The sequence below is a fragment of the Corvus moneduloides genome, chromosome 9, assembly GCF_009650955.1.
Source record: "Corvus moneduloides isolate bCorMon1 chromosome 9, bCorMon1.pri, whole genome shotgun sequence".
In the NCBI taxonomy this organism is placed as follows: domain Eukaryota; kingdom Metazoa; phylum Chordata; class Aves; order Passeriformes; family Corvidae; genus Corvus; species Corvus moneduloides.
The window spans coordinates 23,471,314-23,486,925 of record NC_045484.1 but is presented as its reverse complement, the minus strand read 5'-3'; the positions used below and the strand labels follow the sequence as shown (position 1 = coordinate 23,486,925).

Genomic DNA, 15,612 nt, shown 5'->3' with positions numbered 1-15,612 from the left:
ATCTGACTATTATTATTTGTAAGCTTATTTTATTGCTGTTCTATAGGAAACTGGAGAACTTGATGCAGAAAAAAATACAACTGAACTGCCAACTATAATAAACAGTAATAAAGTTGAAGCACCATTAACTGCTATTCAGGCTCTTTAGTGTACTTAAAGCATTCCTCAAAATTATCCAACTGATTCCATACAATCTCCATTTACATTCATGTATTATTCAACAACAGTCCATCCAAAAACTGATTGCCATTGTGCACATCTCATGGAAAAACTAACAGCCTGATTTTAAGAAGCTTAAAAATCTCAGTTCATGGATATTTTTAACATGTTTTCACTTATGCTATTCCAGTAAATGCTGAAAAAACCCAGAATACTCAATTCCAACATTAATACCAGATAATCATTGTTTATATTAGCACAAAATCTTTCTTGCAACATGAAATTCCTGAGTATTCTAGTGTAATATATGTTACTATGTAAGAAATAAAAAACAATCCTGGGTTTTACTATCAAATACAATGTAAGAATTTAAGATCTTGCTCAATAAAAACCACTAGTACAGTGAGAAAACAGAGCTCCATTCTCTACAGTTGTATCTCTTTGCTAAAGAGAGTTCCTAAAGCACACTTTACCACAGCAATGTCTGGAGCTGGCTATGGAAACTTGGTATATTTAAACCACAGCATAACAGGGGAAGGGAACTGTCCCAAACTCAGAGCTTTTTAACTGCTTGCCTGCGTTTTCCCAATTGAACAGAGTTTTACAAACCCATTTTCTCTGCTGTCTTTGCCAAGATAAGGAGCCAAAAGAGAAAGAGTTAAGGGGCTGGAGAGCAAGAACAGCTGAGACCCCTTAAAATAGGTCAGGTTTACACAAATGTACTCAGAAGAGGGAATGGTTTGGAGTGAAAGCCTAGCCCCAAATTGGGAATAAAACATTATTCTCTTTGCACCCTCAACATCGGATAACTTTTAATTTTCCTGGATCTCTCATCTGCAAAAGAGAAACACCACTTGGGTCTGTTTAGCCATTTCTATGACTTACGTATGTTGGCATTAAGGCAAAGCTTAAACGCAAAGACTGATAACACAACACCCAACTTCTCAAATTTGTGTTATAAGTTGAGAAAAATATACAAGTACAATCATACTCTCTACTGGCTGAAGAGAGCTCCCTGCATACAGAGAAAAAACTTTTAACCGATCTAGGAATCCTAGAGGAAATGCAGAACTAGAGTGATGAAGTTCTGGTAGTCACTGAAACACAAAAAAAGGGTGAAGGGAGGAGGTAACATGCAGACTTCAGTGGGATGACCTCTTCCCCAACAAGTCACTACGACAGCATTTGAGCACCTCCTAAAGAACAGCTAAATATGAAAGAAACAAAGCTGGCTTTAAGCAGGGCTTTGTGCCAAAGAAATTCAAACCAGTCAATTTAAGTGTTGGCAGAAACAGTTCCACTGAAGAAAAAATTATTTCCTGGAAGATGCATTTTAGCCAGACAGACAGTGCTGGGCTCAAAACTGAGCTACCAGGCCAATGATAATGAGGAGATCACACAGTTAATCCTTTAAATTGTATTAATTATTATTATTTATTACTGTTCGCAAATTCTCAAAACAATACTGTATGTCTTTTTGCTCAAAAATTAATTCAATCTGCATAAGAAAAAAAGGAGAAAGTAAGGGGGAAAAGGTTGGCTATACATCTCTTACTTCTTAACTAGAAAAAAACCAAGTTTTTAACCAGTCCAGAGAGATTTCAAGCATTATTATTTGTTTATAAGCTGAAGTTTTGCTGTTTTCATTAAACACAAGGCGAGCCCTGCCCTGAGCCTCCTTTCCTCGCACAATTTGCTTTGGGTCTTGTTAACCTTTTTTTTTTCCCCTCAGATCCCACTTCATAATTTCAGAGAGCAAATCCCCTCCAGGTCTTCCAGTTTAGGCAAAACACAATTTTAATAGTGCAGAGTTTCTGTAGGGCCCAGAGCTGTAGGGCTGAGCTCCAGCCCTTGGAGAGCTCTGTAGGTGCTGCCCTCCCTGCCCTGGTCGAACAACCACGTTGCCAAACCTGAGTCTAGAAATCTGTGAGAACACAGGAGCACCTCGATTTAATTCTGAAAACACATAGTAAAATGGATATTTTGTATTGAAACAGTTGAAACAATGCCTTTGCATCACTATGGAAATAGAGCTTTTACTATTTCTAACATTAACTTCTCTGCCTGCAGTAAAAATACCGTTTGTTACGTGTACTGAAGTGTCCCCAGTGCGTTCGTGAAACTGAACACCGCAGGACATCGGACGTGGGTCTGGTAACTGGACACTGCTTTTGGACCCACTGAAATGTGCCCCCAAGCCAGCACCCTTGCCCAGAGTTATTTCTGAGCACATTTGGCATAGTACCTGTGACCTGCACGCAGCCCCCGGCTCTTCAGCTGCACCCCAACCAACCTCCTCCTCCTCCTCCTCACCCACAGACAATCCCAGGGCAAGCCTCTAAAGTGAGCACCACAGGTGCACCTTGTTTCATATGCATATTCAGTCTGAAAAAGAAATCAATGTCTCAGTTTCAGCATAAATCGATATTTGATTCTTTATTTTAGCAGTTTACTCAGGGGACATATTCAGCTCACTGAGCAAAACTGATTAACGCCCATGAGGTATCTGTGTAATGAAAGCGAGGGCCACAGAAAAAAACAATGTAAATATAAATAACCAACCCACACTACCAAGCAATTTCATACCAATGCTGGTTATTATAAATGAATAATGATCAGGAAGTTTCTCAAAATCTATATGAATTTATAAGCCTTGAGGAATTTCTCATAGCTGAAGCTGCTGGAGTATGGAAGTAAACAAGATAACAATGATTGCACAAGCCTTCTCATTGACTTTGACAGAAATCAACTTGAAGAAATAAAATATATGGAAAACTTATAGCTTAAATCACATTTTGGCTAGTATTCATGAATGCATTTTATTCATATTAGTGATTTGTCACAGAATTACTAAAGTTGGAAAAGACCTCCAAGATCATCAAGTCCAACCTTCGACTGAAAATTTTAATTTTAGAATTTTGTAAACCTCAAAAAGAATTTTGTACCTCAGGTTGTCAGAGTGCCAAATTATCCCTTGCACTAACTTCTTTCAAAATAACATTTCGGAAGTCAAACATCAGACTTGTTCCAGATTTGACATTCAATTCAGTGACTTCAAACAAATCTCTACGAACTGGGATCCAAAATTCAGAGCAATCAAATCTACTAAAGTTATTTGCGGTTACATATTTTCCTAAAATGTAATATACCACCTAGCCAAACTTCACCAAATTCTCCTCTGATGTTACAGAAGTTTGGTTTCAGTTGATTTGCTTTACAAAGAGTTCTTTATGAGAAACAGACATTTTGGAAATGAAAATAAGTATTTAAAATTTTTATTCACAATGACAGAAAATTTACAAAATTCAAAATCTGCATGTCAATGAATGCAGCAGCTGCACAGCAATGTTAACTAGATGTGGAAGTTATCGTCTTAATTATAGTAATTCAAAGATGGAAGCAATTTTGTAAGCTTTAGCACTACCAACAACAGGGATAATTAGTTCTCTAAAATAGATAAGTAAGCATCTGGTTCAACTGATTTCTTTTTTTTCCACATTCAAGAATAGTTTAAGAGTTATTCATCCTAGAATAACTGGGGAAAAAAGTGTTATTATTCAGGATGCAGGTTTGGGGGGTTGCACATTCCTACAATAAACACTTCTTTTGTTGTAAAGAAATACAATTACACATAGTTAAGATGTGAAGGATGGAAGCACAAGTCCAATAAGCAACTTCTTAAAGACTGTAGGCAGAATCTCCATCACAACAGACACAGAACTATCTTCTTCCCAACATCACCTAGGAAAACTGCATTTTATTTCCAGTCATTGAAGTCCCAGGAGCAGGGAACCATTCTGAATTTGGATTCCTTCCTGGTTATTTTGTCCAGACTAAACGACTAAGGAGCCTTTCTCCAGTGCATCTCTGGACAATCGTTCCCTGCCATTCACTCCTGTATAAGATCAATCCCTAACTCCCATGATCTTGAGACTGGATTACAGTATTCCTGTTCCCACCATCTTTTTGAAGAACTTCAAATAGGACTGAATTTTGGAACCTAAATAAAAACAACAATGAAAACTGACTGCCTGAGTGCAGGGTCCTCTTCCACAAAAAGTTTTCTACAATTTAATTACTACAACAACAGAAACAGATGCAAATTGTTCAGCAAACCAGGCTCTACTCAAATTTGCATTGCCCATTGTTTTGAAGCCCATGAGACAAAATAAACTGGACAAAAAAAGAAATGCACAGAGGAAAAAGATGCAGTCAACTTGTGAAGCGTGGGTTGCACTTCCATACAGATTTCCAGAGAGTGCACGGGGGTAAAACACACAAAGGACATTGTTTTCCATAATGCCACCACACCTTTCAGCGTGCTACCAAACACATCAACCGAGGTGAACGCAGAGTCAAGCAATGCAAGACTTACAAAGCAAGGAGTAAAATGGGTGCAGATGGTTCTTTTGTTTTAAGGAAAATTAACATCTTTGTACTTAGGAATTAACTGATTGCATGAAAGGCCATTTTCCTTTCATCTAAACCAAGCTATATGTTAGACAAGTCCTCCTACTTCATTTAGAGCACAAATTGAAGAAGCAGCATCACTGCAAGCTAAGAAATTACAAAAGAAAAGGCTGAAATTGCCAGTGAACACCAAATTTATGTCTAATTTCCCTAACGCTTGAGGCTGGTGCACACCTGCTTACACCATGCTGTATAATCCAGACCTTTTGCATTATTAACAACATAGGAAAAACTCTGCAAAGCCAAACAAAATGAGATGTCACAATAAATTACAATGACTGGTACAGCCATTCTCAACTACATGAATCCACTTTATTCTGAACACACTCCAAGCTTATCTTTGTTTTAGCATAAAAGAACAAAAGTAAGAAAAAATCGCTGAGTATGGAAGAGAGACCCCAGAATATATATGTAGATACTATTTAATGAGAAAAAACATAAAACAAACCTTCTCAAGCATTCCTATCTCTTTCTTCAGTTGTGTTATGCATTATACTGCCATGAAGTTACATCACAAAGTGTGAAAAGCTGATTGAATGAAAGCTAAGCATAACTGCATACTTTCATTTCCCATTTCCTCCAAATCTATTATTAAATGCTTCACGTAGCATAGCTGCTTTTTAAATAAGTCTCTACTTGGCAATTCTCATGGAAGATAGTTTATCACATTTCTTTTCCTCCAAAAAATCCAAGCAAACAAATTCCAGAATGAAATGACAAAGTGATTTTATATTGTTTCAAACCCTCTAACCGTGGAGCATACAATTACATACAGGTGGGCAATATAACAAACCTCCTCTAGACACTCTCCCAAAGATGCATCCAGGAAATAATGCAATTGAGCTGAAAATGGAAAGAAAGTTTTCCATGTTTAATGTAAATGTTACATAAAATAGGAAAACTCATTTGGTTGCTTAGTAGCACACAACATGAACAGTTCTTTTCATCTTGTTTCAGCGCATTTTCTTAGTTTAAGAATCAAAAAAAATGTTACAAATTAGCTCATTATCAGCTACCTGCAGTTCCAAACCTCAGCACGAGGATTAATTACTGATCTAATTTTAAATATATTCTAGCAATACACTATTTTAGAAATAATCTCCAAATCAGACTGTCAGGGAAGTTGCCTCTACTGCAATAGAGCACAGATTTTCACATGACCGACCAGCAGTGTAATAACCAGGGTGGCAACATTCTGAACAAGACGAGGATGTTTGCAATCACATTATTTGCACATTTTAAAAATACATGTTCTTAAGGTGCTCTCCTGAGCTACACAGGAAAGGTTTTGCCCTGTTGCTAAGACTCATCTTATGGAGTCTTATCCAGCTATGGAGACCAACAATAACAACCCCACTGAAGAGTGTCAGGGTTTGTGCTTGCTTGGCAGAATGCTACACTCACAACATGCTTTCCTACAGTCGGAACTACAGCTCTGCTTTGGCTTTCAGACAAGTGCTGGGCCATGCTTCCACCCCTGGTGCCTCTGCGATTTTGCACATGAGCCTTGCTTACCGCCATCCTCAGCTCTGCAACATCAACTTTCTTAAGAATCGCTCAGCATATTTAAGTTGCAAGCAGCTTCCAGCATATTAAAGCACAGAAAATCCTGAACAGAACACGGCAGCACATCTGGACAAACGTGCCAGAAGAGCAGACGACAAAGAGAGCACATTGTTAGACAATAAACCAACTCCCCGGGTCATCATCTGCAACCAATTCCACACCATTTTAGGAAGCTTTTTGTAAAATCACTATCCCTCAATTTTTCAGTTCTACATACCTTTTGACAGAAAGGCTTTGTAAATATTTTGGATTTAACTCAGAAGCTAAAGTGACCAAAACATCTGACCTTTTAAAAAATACCCAAAAAACCAAGGTAAGCTGCAACATGTACATTATCATGCTTTGCACCACTGATACATCAACGCTCTCATCCTTCCTACCTTTCTGACCCAGGCAGTGCCCTAACCATTGCCTGCTATGAGAATCATGCTCTTTTATCTTATTGGGGTTTCTGGTCTCCCTTTCTTAATTTTCCACAGTTTCAACATATAAAAAATATCCATTGAATAGGTAAGCAATTCTCAAATTCATCCCCAGTAGCAAAGTGTAGCAGATAATGACACAGATCAGAAAAATCAAAGTCTCAATCTGCCTACCTTACAATGATCGTTTAAATTTATATGTTTGCTTCTAAACTTAGAAGGTGAAAATGTGCTTTCTATTTTCATTACCAAGACCCTCCCCTTTCTAAAGCAATAATGTTTCCCAACTCTTAGCAGCTTCTTACAAAATAAAACCAAAAGAAAAAAATCAGCATCAACTTAATAAAATTTTAAAAAAAAAAGAACAGGATACTGCTAAAAGACGGTCCAATGAAGAAAAGTTCATTTCCTCAAGAGGGGAAAACCACTTTTCTGTGAAAATATTAAAGTACCTGTGTACATGCACACACAAACATTCTGCCTCTAAAGGCCTTCAAACAGAATAATTGGAAACAATTTGTTGCTCATTATGTTTGCACACACACAAAGATGAGAGAAAAATCCTCAAAAACACCTCTAAAAAATAACAGCAAAGCATGAGTGTACTAAGGTAGACTGATAATAGTCCAGTGGACGTATTAGGAAAATATCCAGGCTTAACAAAACTGTAATCTCAGTAGGCAGGCTACAAAACTTTTGACATTTGTCCAGGACTAAGCTGTCTCAGACAGGAAATTGCCATGCTCTGCCTGCCTGGACTCAACCTGGGCTGAGCAGAGCAGTTCCCTACCAGACCAAGACAAAGGTGAGATGTGTGTGCCAACATGGTGCTTTAATTCAAAACAGATACCGAGAGAGAATTTCGGATTGCTCAGGTTGCTCCCTTCAGCTTTGAAGAAAAAATGCTGCTTGGGACCTTTCTAATCAAGGCATTCCTTGAATGGCAAAGAGGGAAAAAAGGCTACTGAGATAAGAGTTGGCTCTAAACATCAGAGAAGGCAACAGACAGGAGGTGAAGTTCTGTGGACTCAAAATGCTTGGTGTAGCCAGTAAAACTGGTATAAATTCATGTACAGAGATACACTGCAGTGTTGAAATAAAGTGTTTGGTTTATGTGGTCCTTACTCAGTTACAGATACAGGTCTGTCAACAAACCACTGTCCCAGATAAAAACAACACACTTAAAAAGACATGAAAAAATTATTTATAAAAATACATTAGGTATCTATACTGCAGCGTATAAACAGACACATCAAATAAGCTGGCTACTAAAATAATAAGAAAATACACCTGTAGAAGGCATTCATGCTAATGGAGCAACAAAACCACAAAAGGCAGGAGAAGAGGAGGAGGCCCTGGCTGCAGATCCTGCCCTGGCACACAGAGCAGGCATCAGATCTATAGCACGGGGAAGTTTCTGGAACAATCAAGCCTGATTACATGCTAAACCTCATTCTTTTGTGTAAAGCCTACTTGCTGAGCCAAATGTTCATTCTCCAACAGCCATCAATTTTTCATACAAGGATGGCTGTTCCCGTTTAATAACTATACAAATGTGTAATACAAATAGATACACACACACACAGGGATTTGAAATTTTAGCAGACTGAAGCTGGAGCAATCATTCACAAAATTGAGCAGAAGAAAAACACAAACAGTAGAAGTCACAAGCTGACAGCTAAAGCTTGTACATCCAAAGGTTGAAGCAGTTCACCGCTGCCAAGAAAGGGTATTTGTTTTAAGAGCTATTCTACTTAAGAAGGCTGAAAAGTAAAATCAAAATCAATTCCAGTTACAGTAAGATGGTAGAGAGAAGTACATACAAATATACGAATGTATTGAAAATAAATGGATGGTAGCAGTGATAACAAAAAGAAATCATAAGAGAAAGTAAGAAAAAACTAAAACCTAGTAAAATCAGAGCCATAATTTACACAGACGTTAAAAAAGCAGATATTAAATAAATGTACCTCATGTAAAATTGGATCAGAATGCAAGCAAAGAAACTGCTAAAAGCTTTTTGAATGCTTTATGCACTTATTCATAACTAAAGGAACTAAGAGCAGCTAAGCATTATTTTTACAAATGGTGTCTAACAAACTTTAGCAGAAACTCACAAGCACAGGAAAACACAGCCCAAGTTTCTCTGAGACAAACTGGTAAAAGATAGGGCTGTTAAAGAACATTAGCCTATTTCTGTATAAGTAAAAGATTGTTGTAAAATTCATTTCTGGGAGCCATGTATTGTGATATCCCAGTGTTCTTGCTGCACCAGTTCTGTCCTGCCACATAGTCTGAAACCAGCATGGCCAGCAGGAAAACAAATGAGACCCATGAAAATTACAGAACGTACACAAATGAAGACACAGAGGAAGACAAATGCAAACACTTACAGAAAGTCAGGTATTCAAATTCCATAGCAATTATGCTAATTTAAATTAGGTCTGCTAATTGTAACACACTAATTTACCATGCAATCAAGACTGGAACAAAATTGAAGGACAGGAAAACACCCAATATACTGGAAATAAGTAATTTCAAAAGCCACCACAGGATTCAAGCTCGCTTCCTCAGAGAACAAAGATTCAGGGAAAGACTGTTCTCATGTGTGCCTGCAGAAGATTTTTATCTCATGTCACTCTGAGTCTCTCCTCTGGCACATGCTCACTGCCAGTGTCGCATGATACCAGAAGTAACTCCTTCAACATCAAATAGAACACGTCAAGTGACGTTTACATCTTCTATTCATTCTGAAGGAGTTTAAATTATATGCTTAGTACTACGTAAACACAGCAGGCAGTAATGAATATGGGGAGACTCATGCAAGCATCATACTGATATATAAGCGTAACATTTGCTTGGATTTTCAGCATATGACTAAGCTTTGTCCTCATATAAAATACGACGGTTGAATACCAAACTTGAGGCATTTTTGAGGAAAAGATGGTGATTGGTTAAACTAACAATCTCAAAACACGTCCAACTTACTACATAGCATTGCCTAAAATGACAGACAGGAGGGACTGGTACCAGGTGGCTTGGATTTCATATCTGGCATAAGGACTCCCCAGCACAGGATTCATAAGCATCCCCCTTCTGAATCCCAGCTCTCTGGACCCATCCACCTTCAGCTGACATAGAACTAAAAACAAATACACCAGAATAGTCTTTTAAAACTAAAATTTTTAAGAGGCCTGGAATAACCTATGATATTTCACTACAGAAATATGTTTTATTTTATCTGCAAATCTATTCTAAAGAACACTTAGGTATTAATCTGCAGTCCTCAAAATAAGAGAAAAAGTAAGATAATTGGGCTATGAGTGGAGAAAAACCATTCAGGTATTATCTGATAATTAGCTACAAATATAGAATCAAATCACATAAAAGGTGTTTTCCTTAATGGTTTCAAAAGAGGTTTACTTGCTCAATATGGTAACCGAGATGGTGGCCAATACCAAGTGTTCAGCATCTGACTGAAAATTAAGTCATTTCCCTCCAGAGAGGTGTCTGGTGATAGAAGATGACATGCTGTATCTCTCAGTTCCTTAAATAAGGTCTCCTTTTTATAAAAAACATTTTGCTCTAGGGTGTACACTTCCTTGTTAACATTAGCATTCAGCTTGTAGTAAAATAACAGGAACCCCAAGCGCACCAGAGAATGTCTCTTAGTTTGCTCCTGACCACAACTTCACACGTCTCCAAAGAACAGGGACCTGCAAAGAGTAACATCATGGCATGGGCAGAGGTTCCTCAGATCCAGAAACATCTCCAAGTCCATCCCAGAGCTTTAAGCTGGTGGGCGCTCGGATTTAAAACACACTTGTCAGAGACAAAAAACAGTCAAAATAAGCAGATGCACAGACTTTGTAAGGATTCCAACACCCAAATGTGTCGACTTCAATTAAACACAAGAACTGCACATTTCCAGGCCAATCACGTGCCAGTATGTACTCGCTGTCTTACTTTCCACAGTAGCACTGACCTGATCTGAGCATCCGCAGCAAAGTTCAAGATCTCCCTTTTCCTCATACCTCTCCTCAAACCAGTCTCTTACCCCAGTATTTCATTTAGCTCACTTAAAACACCAGTGCAAAATTATTTTATACTCAGCAGTCTCCTTCATGTGAAGGATCCAAATAATTCATTAAATCGTCTGCAATTTGTGTGTTGCTTCGTTTCCTCTCCACAAAGGTTTTGACTTGAAAAACTGGTTTGTCCTGGGCAATAGCCAAATGTTCATACAAGAGAGTTTCAATCTGAACAAAAAGCTTTCAAGGCTGAAAACTTCAGTGTTAACCCTCTAAGACCCTTTCCCTGGGTTTAGTCGAGCAGGGAAACTGCCAACAGTACTCAAACTGATTATAAAGTATGATTTACACAGAATCCCACATAAACTAGAAATTACAAGCAATCCAGGTGGATTGCCTGAATTGTTACAAATGTTTTGAGGTTTTAGGAAGACCTTCCTTCCCATTCATTGGACCAGTCTCTTTCATTGTATTTAAGTAGTGCAAATATCCTGTAATGGAGAGTGTATTGGAAGCTCCCCAAAACTCATCCATTAGTGAGCAAAATACCCATTACATTTCCATGCAATCCAACAGACTATTGTCACAGAGATATTTTCAGAAGATAAGGTGGGAATTTTTTCTCCCCCAAGCAGTGCTTTTGTCCTAAGGCCATATTGAAATACCTAGCAGAAGTAATTTAAATGAAATTTCCTCTCCAATTATGAGTGTCAGGAGGTCATTTAATATGCTGAGCTAGGCAAAAAAAAATCGAGCTAAGTATTATCAAAAGCATCAGATTTCCAAGTCTTTCCCATCCTTCCCAACATAAGGGAAACATTTCTTATGTTATTCATTTGAGCAAGGAAATGTGTGGCATGACAGCTGTCACTTTAAAGTTAATTATAGTATAGACTCACATTTTTAACGTTAGCTTTATCTTACCACAAAAAAGTAAGTATTCTGCTAGCGTCAAACTAATTGTTTTTCTTCAATGTGACAATGTATATATGGAGGAGGTGGCATCCTTCTGACACACACAGCTTTTAATGTCAATCTAGATGAATCAGCATAAGAAGACACTGAATACGTTTGGGGGGATATGTATGGACTCACTGCCTAAAGTGGTCCTGTTATGGCAGCTGAAAAGCTACCAGAAAAACACCAATGCATCAGAAAGCACCATTTATGGGTTCCTGGCCACCTGGTTATTTCCATTCCCTCATTTACACCCCAGTGAAAGGTGGTTGCTCTTACTGTTTGTGAATATTTCAAAAATGAATAGCATTCTTCTTAACTACCAAGGAACTGTTTGTAATGAATTACGATTTCCACAGACTCACTGATTTTAGAGGTGTTTTGCTACTTAAAGATTGCTTTACACTTTTACACGTAGTTAATTCTTGCAATTTTAACAAATTATTGTATCACTAAAGCTCTTCACTGAAAGAAGAGGAAAGAGAATTAAAGCATCAATGACAACTGGGGATAAAAATCCAAGATGTCCTTCCTCACAGAAATCCACCTTTTTCATCCTCCAGAATTATCTTTCAAATCGCTTCAACACACAAATCTTCCACCTTAACTTTGCAAAGAGAAAGTCACTAAACAAAAGTGAAATCATTAAAACCCACAGTCACAGCCTGTTCCACCCAGAGAGGATTAAAATGAAAAAATGAGGAAACATTAGAAATCAGCATTCTAAGTCAGTTTTACAAGACCAACAAACACTCACTTGCACAATTCTACAGCACTGTTAATATCAAATTGCAAGCATATATTCAAGATACACCCAAAGTGCAAAGAAACAAAAGGACTTAAATCCAGAGACATTTAATTTAAATACGTCAGAATTGTGCTTTATCCTGCCATAATCCAATTTCAACAGGCAATGCCTCAGTAGAGCTGATACCAGAATACCAGCCCCATATGCCCTTTGAACCAAAGAGTTCTCGTATTTCTCCTATAGTTTAAACTCATAAATATTTATACAGAACCAGTTTGACAGGTAAATGTGATTTATGTTTATGTCACCCCTCCCATGAGAAACTTATGTATTTACAGTTTGCTCTTGACTTTCTCTATCCTTCTGGGAATACGTTCAAGAAGAAACAATCCAGCCACTTTGACCGGAGGAGCAGATGGTTCCTTTTCCAGAGCCATTAGCTGCGGCGAGAATCCCACCAGCTGCACAAGAGAGCTCATTTCAACAAAATGCACCAAGGAGAAAGAGGAGTCCTTCCCATTTGCCTCCTAATGTAGGAGAAGCCATATGGGAGTCAAGCCCTCTAGGATTTTTAGTACATATCAGAAGCCATTATAGAGAAATGTGCCATAGCTCAGTAGTCAGAATACCACTAGTAACCCTTTCTTGCAATGTGAAACCAAATTAAAACTGAGAGAAATTGATGGTGGAGAAGACCAGAATTAAGAGCATACAAGCTATCACTAATGCAACAGGACCATACAGAAGTTTTACCAACAGAGCAGAGGAAAACTGTATCAAATATATGTCACAGCAAAAAATCCTCTGCTGCTAAACATGCCCAAGATTCCAAAGTTACAGGAGAAATTTAAATTGAAATCATAATTTTTAAAGGAAGCGCACTAAGAAGTGAACATAATGCTTCGAAAGGGGGCCAATTAAAACACAAAAATTTTTTTTTTTTTGGTGATAGAGTGCTCCATTCCTAGTGCCCAGATGCCACAATCCTGAGAATGTTAGCCCACAGAAACACCCGGGTCATAGCACTGCAATCCACTCCATGTGCAGTGACCACTCTCAGGAGCAAAGTCATTGCGTACATGGACACGGGATTCAGGATGGATACCCTGGCAAGAATCACATTATTACAGTGATTTATCACAATACTCCTCAGACCAGCCCAACCTGCCCACCCCTCACCCACAAGACGGCAGGCAAAGAGCTGGCAGGCTGCCAGCCCGGCTCGGCAGAAGGTGATATTCCCAGCAAACTGTCACACATGCTCAAATATTTCATTTGAAGGCTGCGGTTTCCATCCTGTGCAAAATAGGATTTCCACCACATGACTTCATGCAGCAGCTCTCTGCTCTGAACCTTCATAGTGCTGTTTGATCATTTTAAAATACCTAATACTCGTTTATGTGATTAAATCAATAAAAAGTCATCTCTTTTCCATTAAGATGCTCAGCGGATTTACAGATCAATTTCTTTCTTTTCGTACTTCAACTACCAACAAATAAATGGAATTGTAAATTTTGAGTAGGCGTTTTCTGACAAAATATCACACCTGAAACCTTGTTAGTATCTCTCAAATTGTTTCTGTCCTTGATGAGTAATTTTAAATTCAAAATGGCACACTAACAAGATTGAAAAACAAGGATGATTATTTTTGTTATGAGAGACTCTGTGGGTGTCCACTCTGTTTGGAAGACCATTATTGTTGATTTTTCACAAAATACTGCCTTTAGGCATGCTGGGCACTGTCTGGAACAGAGTGAGCTTTAGGAAACCAAAGTTGTGCAAGCAGGAGTCATAAAAGGATCCAGAATCTACAGGTCTAACACAGATTATCTTCTTATGCAAAGGTGTCTTCCCTCACCTGCCCTAAACCAGCTCCTTTCCTCCTGGCTCTGCCCAGCTCACAGCGAGCCAGGTCTCATTACCTGCTCCCATGCTCACAGGTTGGTGGCCAAGAGCACCTGAAAGCCAAATCCAACCTACCTCAGCCTTTGCAAATGGAGGCACAGGACAATAATTTGCCACCCTTTCCTCTTCCCAGCCAAATTCAAGAAATCTGTAAGAAAATATGGAGCTTTATCTCTGTCACTTCTGTCACTCCACCAAACCACTGCTACAACTGCTCAATGAGTGTGAAACTTACTGCTTGGAGCAGAGACATCAACGTAACCTGAATCTCGAGGAGCTCTTTAAGTAACAGTCTAAAGACAACAATTTTGAAAAGAACAACATTGCTAATGCAATTCCTGGCAACTAAGATCTCTATTTATTTACAAAATCTTTCTTCATTGGCACGAAGATTTCTAAAAGTCACTGGCAGCACAGAACACAACTTTAATAAAATTTAAATCACAAACGTGGAATAATACCAAAAAATGAAGAGTCCCCTGAAATATTAGTTGGTAGAAGCTACAATCCTCTAAAAAAATTAATATAATTTCTGATAGCTGAGGAACAAAATTCACCCTAAAACTCAAGCCAAAAATGAGTCTTACATAGATTATTAACTGTATCAACAAACCAGCTGCTGAGAAATTCTGATACCAGCTGCAACTGTTTACTCATAAATCTGAATATACTGCTTTAGTCAGGATTAACTACCTACCAGTCTCACCAGTAAGTTTTCAGGCTGCAAACGTTAAGCTCCACAGAGCACCTGATGAGCAATAATTATGTTGATATTTCCCAGTCTTGAAGGGACACCCCTGTACTGCATCAGATCCGATACCATTCATTAGTTCACACACTTCAATGGGATTTTAGCAAAATCCAGAGAACAGTGTAAATACAAACACTCATCCTATTAACTGCTACATTAACATATTCACATCTCTAATAAAAAAAGATGTTAAATGTATTAAGCATTATTTAAAATTTAAGGTTATGCATATCTCTGTGAAGACTGTAAGTGCTGTAAGTCAAAATATTTGCAAGTCTTTCACGGTGCTGCCTCTTTCAACATAATACTGTTTTGCTACTTCAAATAATAAAGCAGCTTGCTCCCAGTAAGCATCTATCCATCATTTTGTAGAAACAAACCCCTTATCACATTCACATAATATGAGAAGGAACAATGCATTTAAATAAATATCTTTAAAAAGGACAATTGGTGGATCTGCACAGTATGATTTTTATAATGAATACAATTACAAATCATTCAGAAATTAAGAAATCATATCTAACGTACTAGGAATATGATTCAATCTGTTAAAACAGGGAAAAAAAAGCAAGACTAAACAGTATTAAAACAAGTAGCTTAGAA

The 15,612-nt window shown here is 38.0% G+C and overlaps 1 protein-coding gene across 7 annotated transcripts in view; it reads right to left on the bottom strand.

Annotated features, from left to right (window-relative positions):
- Nucleotides 1-15,612, bottom strand: part of MAST2 (microtubule associated serine/threonine kinase 2) — a 188,620-nt gene that overhangs the window by 67,729 nt on the left and 105,279 nt on the right. The window lies entirely within an intron of this gene.